The sequence below is a fragment of the Cricetulus griseus genome, chromosome X (genome assembly GCF_003668045.3).
Source record: "Cricetulus griseus strain 17A/GY chromosome X, alternate assembly CriGri-PICRH-1.0, whole genome shotgun sequence".
Lineage (NCBI taxonomy): Eukaryota > Metazoa > Chordata > Mammalia > Rodentia > Cricetidae > Cricetulus > Cricetulus griseus.
Window position 1 is genome coordinate 16293989 of NC_048604.1, and position 10108 is coordinate 16304096.

Here is a 10108-nt window from a genome sequence, read left to right on the forward strand (position 1 = left end):
TTCCTTAGTTATGATAAAAGATAAGTTACATATAAAACTTTATAGACTCACAAAGATAAGATAGATGATAGAATATTTTCTTTAAATTTTGTCAAATATTAATGGACTAAATATTGTAACTATAGTTCTTACTTGATAACTGTTTTGTTGTATATAATTTTACTATGTTAAAATTAAAACCATTCTTTTTATTTAGACAGAAAAGAGAAGATGATGGGGGTTGTCCTTCTGTATATATGTTTCTCTTATTGGTTGATGAATAAAACACTGTGGCCAATGAGGCAGGAAGACAGGAGGGACTAGGATGAGGAGAATTCTGGGAAAGGTAGGCAGAGAGGGTCCACCAGATCAGTCATCATATGAGCCGCCAAAGGAGTTAGAGGTCCAGACCATTCTCTGGTAAGATATGACCATGTGGAAATACTTAGCTTAATAGAAATGTGTTAATAATTAAGACAGAGCTATCCAATAAGAAGCCCTAATCATCAGCCAACATTTTATAACTAATATAGCATCCGTGTGTTTATTTGGGGCTGAGAAGGGTGGCAGGGTCAGTTGGAACAAAGAACCTTTTGTAACACCCCTCTCATTTATAAATCATAGTGTGGACATGAAAGGTAGCAAATACATACCTGCTGTCTGTATAAATATTCACTTTCCCCAGTGTAGGGTCTGAGGCAGAGCAATCAGCTCTGCCTTTTGGTCTGATGTGGCCTGCGGCAAGGCTTGTGTCCATATAGTGGCCCATTGAGTAGTTACTTCTGCTCCAGTACTCCTGACTACATTGATGACTAGGCTGCTTCCATCCATAAAGAGATCAGCCTCTGCTCAGGCAGGGGAGTATCCTGGAGATCTGGAAATTTCTAGAAAGTCCTCATAGTCATGAAATGGGACCTCAGGGTCATCATCAGGCATCAATGTCACAGGATTGGGATTCTATACAGCAGCAAATGTAAGATGGTGCTGATCAAGCAACAGACCCTGATACTGGCACTTAACACCTACTGCCATTTGTCCCTCTTAAGAGGGTTTCCACAGGTTGTGGAGCCATTAGAGTCAGGTCCTGTGCTAGGGTGAGTTTGTCAGCTTCCCTTGCTGGTATAGTTGTTTTTCTTATAGCACACAAACAGGAAGGGCACGTGAAGGCCTCCAGGGTCTTAGGATCTGAGTCAAAATGCCCTTTGCAATGCCGAGTCTCATGAATGAGAAGGTGGAATGGTTTAGTGACAGCTGGTTGGGCCAAAGCTAGGCTCAGGCTAGACCCTGCTTTAGTTCCCAAAAAGTTTGTTCCTCTATTTCAGTCCACTTCAAAGGATCATCTCCCACAGTAGGAGAATAAAGGGTCTGGGCTGTTTCAGCAAAACCGGGAATTCAGAGCCTGCAATATACAGACACCACCAGGAATTTGCATGTGTGCTTTGTGGTTTGGGGAGTGGAGATCCTGAGGATAGCTTCCTTCTGAGAAGCCACTGAGAGTTCTCCTACATAGAGAAAGTTTGTATCCAAGATAGGAGACCTCTGTTTGTCAAATCTGAGCTTTTTTTTGAGGGAGACATGATATCCCAATGTCTGGAGCAGCTGGAGCAAGTCCTTTGTTCTTTTAAACATGTAGTGGTATTGGCTGCTGCCAGTAGATCACCTACATATTGGAGCAGAGCTGAATCAGGGTGTTGTTCATATTCAGGCAAGTGTACTGGTCTGTCCTTGGGGTTCTGGAAGGGTATGCCCTCAGGTGCAGCCACTTAGAGCACTACCTGTACACATTCACTATATTCCTGATAGGGGATGTCCTTCTGTGTATGTTTATCTTATTGGTTGCTGAATGAAGCACTGCTCACCCAATGAAGCAGAAAGGTAGGTGGGACTAGGAGGATTCTGGGAAATGTAGTAAGGACAGTAGCCGCCATGTGATCCCGAGAAGAATGGACGAACACCGCCAGCGTCCTCAATGAGATAAGTCTATAAAATATATATAGATTAATAATCATGGTTGGTAATTAAGACTGAGCTAGCCAGTGAGAAATTCTAGTCACTGACCAGCAGCATTTATACCTAATATAAGACTCTGTGTTATTTCGGGTGCCCATGTGGCAGCGGGGCTCAGGCAGCTTGGTGGAAAGATTTATCGTTACACATTCCCTTTTCAAAGGGCCCTGCCAACCTCCCGCCTCTCTGTTTCTCTCTCTGCCTCTCTTTTCTGCTGTTCCTGTCTCCAGAGGCCAGTCTCCCCGCTCCCCTCCCTATTTTTCCATTCCCTTTCCCCTAACTAAAGAACCCTCCCCATGAACTCAGTCGCATGGCTTCTTTCTCCTCCAGCCACTTTCTTAAATTACAACAGGTATGACACCATGAATCTTGTAAAGGATTTTTGTATTGCATCCTCAAAAGGTGTAGTGGAAGTTTTGAACCTTTTGGGTAGTCCTGTTTAGTTAAGCTGGCTAGTCTCAGTGGACATTGGGTCAGTCCATTCAAAAGCAAATATGGGCTGACTCACTGGTGCTAGGAGAATAGAAAAGAAAGCATCCTGTATAAACCTAGACAGGGAGCCACAGGCATGATTAGGGACTATCACCTCACACCTATAATAACAGCTTATCTGGGCCACAAACAGATGATGCATTCCTTCAGGGTGGTCCCAGATCTCTGTCTTCTAGGCATATCTGCTTCAAAAATTAGGCACCACCATCACCTTTACTCCTCAAGAAACTAAAATTTCCTTTGCACTTGCCTACCAACTCAGCTAAACTACGTTCTCTCTGAAGAATATTTCCTAACACTTCAGACTGCAAAGCAGAAGCAAATCATAATCCAGCACTTGCAACAACAGTTTCTTAAGATATGGTGGAGACAAATCATCCATGTTTGGAAGTGCACCACTCATCAGTTGTGGTGAGTCTCTTGACTACAGCCACACCTATAAGGGTCCAGCACTATCCCATGAACCAAAAGGCTATACTTGGAATTGCTCCCTATATCAAGAGGCTGTTAGACACTAACATCCTTACCCCAGTCAGCTTGGAATATGGACACCCTTTCCTTCCTGTACATAAACCATGAACTTTAAATTATTAGACAGTTCAGGATCTCTGGGGGTAAATAAATGCACTGAAATTCATCCTAATGTTTGAAATCCTTACACTTTTCTCAGTCCCCTGCTGCCAGATAACCAGGATTTTTAAAACCCATGAAGTCCAGTTACCAATGAAAACAGCTCTGCCCCAGTGTCTACCTAAAACTTAACTGAGTGACCACCTAGTGTTGTAGTAACCAAGGGCTGTTGGAAGTCTAAGAGGATAGATCCCTGGTCCCTTCATTCTGATTCACTATTCACCTCAATTGTGGTTGGGAGTACCATTGCTTTCCTGAACAACTTGATTACATCTACAATCAACTAAAACCCAAATGTTGCACACACCCGTGGGGGAACTTTTATTAATTAAACCATCAGAAAAGACCCACTAATAATCTGGATCTTTGAGGTGGGAAGCTACACCTTTAATCCAGATCTTTGGAGGTAGGAATATCTGCCTTTAATCTAGACCACACCTCCTGATGGCAGCCTATATAAAGAATATGAAAAAAGGAAGCTTGCACTCTTTCTTTGCCAGCTTGCACTTGCCAGCAAGTTCATTCCTTCACTGGCGTTAGAGCCCACTTCTTTGAGATTCCAGCATATACTGAAGACCAGCTGAGACATCCTGCATCCTGAATCATGGACTGAACAACCACTGGATTCTTGGATCTTTCATTGGTGGAAAGCTATTGTTGGACTAGCTGAACCACAGCCTATAAGCCATTCTAATAAATCACACACAGAGAGACACACACACACACACACACACAGACACACACACACACACACACACACACACACTCACACACACACACACACACACACACACACACACACACACATGTCCCAGAGACTAATATTGAGGCTCAAGTTTGAAGCTGAAGATCAAATAAGTAAAACAGCTGGTCACTAGTTCCCACTCTACCTCAAACTGCAGGGTGATCCTGGCTCCAACAAACCGTATACTGTTGCCTTTCCTCACCATGGCTGGAGAATTCTGAAACTTCAGTGTCTTCCTATCCTCAATGTGGCTGGAGAATGAATACCTGATACTGACTACTGAAGACCCTGCTCCTATCTCTTATATCCCTCTAGTGCTGGGATTAAAGGTATGTGATTCCAGATGTTGAGATAATCTTTGTGTGAGCTGTTTCTCTTTAGGACTGCATCAATCTTGTGTAGACATGGGTGGCCTTGGGCTCACAGAGATCTATCTATTTCTTAATCTTCAGTTCTAGGACTAAAGGTGTGTACCACCATCTTCTAGTTTCTGGCTGCTGGGATTAAAGGTGTGTATCACCACTGCCTGATCTCTATAGCTCGAGGCTGACTTTGCTTCCTGAATCCTCAAGCAAGCTTTAACAAATCATAAATTATATTATTATATTAAATTATATATATATATATACATATATATATTTCCATACGTTCTGATCCTGTAGAGAACCATGACTCTACAGAATTTTAATACCAGATTTTAATACCAGAAGAAGTTCTAGAACCACAGAAATATAAGGGTGAATTTTGTAAGTATCTGGAATAGGCTTTTTAGTTTGCCAACACCTATAGTTGCTGAAGTCTCTTCAGTTACTGCCGCCTCTCCTGGAAGCTCAGTAAGCACTGAATTCACATGGTGTGAACTATTTTACAGACTTATGGAGACAAATGCATTTGATTATTCTGAATCGCCAATTGTGAGAAGAAACAGATGTGGTGACTCTGAATAAAATTTTTGATAATTAGTGGAAAAATAGGAAAATGATGATGTTGGTCAGTTGCTCCTACCATTTCTGGATAAATTGTCAAGGGGAAAGAATGGACTCCATGATAAAATTAACTTCTAGCATCTCAGAACACGGTGAAGGACAATCAAATCAGTGATAATATTTACTGGCTCCAGATGTGCATAGTCTAAAGATTTATGCTCTTTAAAATGGAAAGTATATCCATCTCTCTTACAATATATTCCGACAAGTTTCATTTCCCTCCACTTGTCCTAGCTCCCCACAATCTACTTTTGGCCCCATATCTAACTCCCATCCATTTCCATCCAGAAAGGTGCAGACCTCCAAGATACAACAACCAAATATGGTAAAACAAGACATAGTAAGACAAGGCAAAAGCCCTCATCGAGGCTCAAGTGTCCCAAGAGCAGGCAACAGAGTCTGAGACACACCTGCTCCTACTGTTAGGAGTTCACAAAACACCAAGCTAGCAGCCATAGCATGTACATAAAAGACCCCATGCAGACCCATGAAGGGCTTGTGCTTGTCTCTTCAGTCTCTGTGAGCCCATGTGACCCCAGCATAGTTATTCAGTGGGCCCTGTTCTCCTGGTGTCCTCCATCCCCTCTGACTCCTATTCTTTCCTCACCCTCCTCCACGGGGTTTCTCTCCCAAAGGAGAGACTGAAGGGAGATCTCCAATTTAGACTCCATATATCTGGCTCTGTGTCTCTACACCAGCTACCATCTGCTGCTGGAGGAAGTCTCTATAATGACAACTGGACAAGGCACCAATCTATGAATATAGCATAATATCATCAGGAATCATTTCATTGATTTTTATTCATTCATTTGTTCATCTATTTATTTATTTATTTTGCATGTTAGGTTTGGTTCTCAGGCATTGTTGAGTATGGGCTCCTTCTTGTGATGTGGACCTCAAGTTAAACCAGACACTAGTTGGCCATTCCCAAAAGTTCTGTACCACCACCACCACCACCACCACCACCACCACCACCACCCTACCCCTGCACATCTTGTAGGCAGATTGTAGGTCGAAGTTTTTTGTGGCCTGGAGAGAACCTTCTCACATCAGAGACTAGACCATAGGGGTGAAGGCTCCATGCAGGCACCAGCTCAACCTCCCCATTCAATGAGCTGTGTGGATGCTGTCCTCAGCAGTGCCCCCGCCTCCACACTGTCAGCTTTTGGAGGGCAACCTTCAGTCCTAGCATGAGCTTGGCTTGTTTAGGGGTCTCCACAGAATCCCCTTGGTCAAAAGTCTTGACTGAATGCAACCCCAGGTCCTCCATGGTACAAAAGATGTCCAGTTCAGACTCTGTATCCTCCATTACTAGGGGTCCTCACTAGGGTTACCTTCATAGATTTCAGGAAGTTTCCACTGCACTAGGTTTCCACAATGCCCCCCAAATGTCCATTAGTTCCATCTGTCTCTCTCTGCAATCTCTTCTTCCACATACTCCCAACCAGATCCCTCCTATCCCAGGGATAGCCATGCAACTCTTATAAAGAAAAGCAATTGGGGCTGGCTTACAGTTTCAGAAGCTCAGTCCATTACCATTGTGGCAGGGAGCATGGCAGTATGCAGGCACACATGGCATTTTAAGTTATTCTTAGACACAATGTAAGGGATTTTCCTTCTTTTTGTTATTAAATTTTATACATCATAGAATATTTTATTTCCCTCAAATTGGCTTTGTATTTTACTAAGCACAAAGAAGTACATATATATGTAAAATGGGGTTCCTGAATATTTTCCTTCAAGAAAAAAGAAGACCAGTGTTGTTGCACCCACCTATAGCACAAGTCATCTAGAAGGCTGAGATATGAAGATCACTTGAGCTCTGGAGTTCAAGACTGGTTTGGGAAACATGCTTAGAATATATCTTAAAAACAAGACAGAAAACCTATAACATAATACATTACCCAGTTTAACATTCCATAACAGTATTTTTGTACCTTTATGTACAAAATAAAAATGTGCTAAAGCCAAGACTTAAATTTAAATAAACTTTATTGATGATAAAATTATTTGAGAGTGTTAGAGAAAAAATTCACTATTACAATAAGAGTTGAAACCTTGCTACAGAGGAATAGCTGCAGTAACATGCCTTTTTATATTTTATTTGGACAGTACAGTAACATAGATTTAAAAAGCTTTTGAGAAATTGCAGTCTTTTGCTGCTGTCTTTTCTTGAAGAAGCAATAAACATGTTCAATTTTGGGTAAGTACTATACATATAGTACGTATATATACGTACTATACATAGCTCAGCAAATTAAAAATTAAAAACCACAGGTACTTTGGAGGCTGAGATGTGAGGATCACTTGAGCCCAGAAATGAATCACATGGTGAAATCATATCTCAAAAATAAAGCAAAGCAATATGCTGATGCCAAAAGAAAAAAAACAACTATCTTTACTTTTTCACAAAAGTTAATTCACATTATTGGAGAAAAATATTTCACTAACAACAAAAGAATCAAAACCTTAATACATCAGAATAGGTGCTAGTCATTTGCTTGTTTTCATTTCATTTAAACCTGAATTTCTACCAAAAAACATGCTTTTTATTAAACATTAGAATTATATTGCTCCACACAGGTTCAAGTTTTCATCAAAGAATCATCAAAATAGTATGGACTGAAGGGACTTTCGAATATTTGCAATCTCTTGTTTCTGCTTTCTCAAAGAAGGAGAAAATAAATATAATGAATTTTTAGTTGTGCATATTTTAGTAAATAAAATAGTGCAGTATTTCCGCTAAATTATATAATTTCCATCTTAAAATATAACTTACAGTTTCCATCATGTATTTCTTCTGATAGTCAGCTATATCTTTTTTAAGTTCAGTGAATGAAGCAGTATGTTGATTATTATTCTTATCCTCCATGTTCTTTAAAATCCAAAACATAGAAAGCAAGTTCAGGTATAATCCATAATGTTTCATCTTAGATTATAAATTGTAAAATTCATTTTCATAAGTGAGAATCTATTAATACTCAAATAATGGTCATTATTTATTCCAATTTTCAAAAACATTGCAAATAATACATCAATAATAATATTATATAACGAAGTAAAATAGATCAGACATGAACCAATTGTTGTTAAAAAGACAAAATTAGCATACTTTCCCCCAAACAATGGTTTAATGAACTGTTAAGTTCAAGATGGAGTAAAAACAAACAAACAACCAAAATGTTGTGCATAGTTTCACATGATTCCTAGGTATTCTGGAGGCTCAAGAAGGAGAATAGAGATCTAGAAATAAGCCTTAGCAACACAGTGAGAAGCTGTCTCAAAGCAAAGAAAAAAAATATATGAACAAAGAGTACAAGGTCCTGTCAGTAAGACAATTTTGAAATTTTCTAATATGTTTCCAAATTCATGTTACATTTTACTGGAACTAGTGGTAAATGTGACATGAATTCACTCACTAAAGGGAAGAAAATCTTTTATACTATGGAGATCTTTTTAAATTTGTGTAAATTAAAAATTACAATTTTAATCTGTATATAATAATGTGTGCCCTTAATCTAAGCACTTGGAAGGCCAAGGCAGGTGGATATCTGTGAGTTCAATGCTTGCCTGCTCTATACTGCAAACTCCAGGCCTGATGAGGCTATATAGTGAGACCTGTGTCAGAAACATCATGTTTTAGCAATTCAGGGTTTTTACATTTAAAAGACTTCACATATATGCAATATGTTTTGCTTTTTAAGTCAGGGTCTCACTATATAGCTCAGTCAAGATTCAAACTTGATATCCTCCTACCCGGGCCTCCTTAATACTAGCATTATTGTCCTATGCCATCACGTCCATCCAGGAGAAATAAATTTTAACCCTTTAAATATCCACTCAAAAAACAATTGTTGCACTTCCTCATGTCCCCAACAGTACTACATTAAGTGCTGTGAAGAAACTTCAATAATAATAATAGAAGATTATTTCTTTTTTTCTCCAGTGAGGAAAAACATAAACAAAGATGATAAGATTTAATAGTACAAAGAATGAACTAAGGTTAATAATGATAAAGATTTAATAGTACAAAGAATGAACTAAGGTTAATAATGATAAGAAAGACTTGATTAAATAATGACCCACTGCACAGAGAAAAATACTGACTCTAGAAAGTTCAGTTTGAGAACCTAAAAGACATGGAAGAGTTAAATATTACACTAATGTTCCTAATGGCAAAGGGGAACTTTTAGTGATGATACTATTTAGGTGAAAGCTTTATTAGTGCTTTATCAAACATTGGTACCAATCAAAAAACTGTTCCTAGGGAACATTAAAGCAAGATGACAAGTTCTCTGCCTGAAAATGCTTAAAATAACTTTTGTTTTCCTGAAAGGTATTTAAATTTTTAAAACATAATTTTTAAAATCCTTTTTAAACTATTTAATATATATAGACCCACATTTAGTAATATGCTTATGTATAAATAGACAACTCTCAATCTAAAAATCTCAACTGTGTAGTACTTTCTTGGTTATTTCTAATGATTATAAAGTAGCATATGTAGTCATTTTTGGTCAGAGTAACAGTTCTGGAATTGACTATGTCAGAAAATACTTCTACAATACATTTGAAAACAAAAAGAAATTCCATAACTTCAATTTACCATTTCCTACTCAACAAACACTAAGGGTGCAAATACAGAAAATAATGTAGAAATGATACACTGACTTGAGCTCAGATAAACAGAAAATGATAACTCAAATGCTAATCAGCTATGAATATGATGCATGATAAGTACATTGCTAGGTAAAATTACTAGTTTGACATTTCCTATCTTGAATAATCATCACAGCCGGGCAGTGGTGTCGCACACCTTTAATCCCAACACTCGGGAGGCAGAGGCAGGCGGATCCCTGTGAGTTCAAGACCAGCCTGGTCTACAGAGTGAGTTCTAGGACAGTCTCCAAATCCACAGAGAAACCCTGTCTTGAAAAAAAAAATAATAATAATCACAAAACATTAGAAATTTACAGTTATATTTAACTTTTGTTCATAACAATTCAAACTAAAAAGCAGTTAAAATTTTATATTAAAACGTTTCTCTAATCAATTTGCAAAAAACATACATTATACATTTTCTGAGATGTTATGTTTCTGGGTACAATATACCTGTATGTGTTGTATAGCCATCTGCATAATTAGTTTCTCTCTCTGGTTCACTTTAATTTTACACTCTCTTAGCATCATTTGCTGTTGCTGGAAAATCTTCTACAAATATAAAAGAAAGTTTATATAATAATAATATTTTGCTAAAATATTTTTGTTG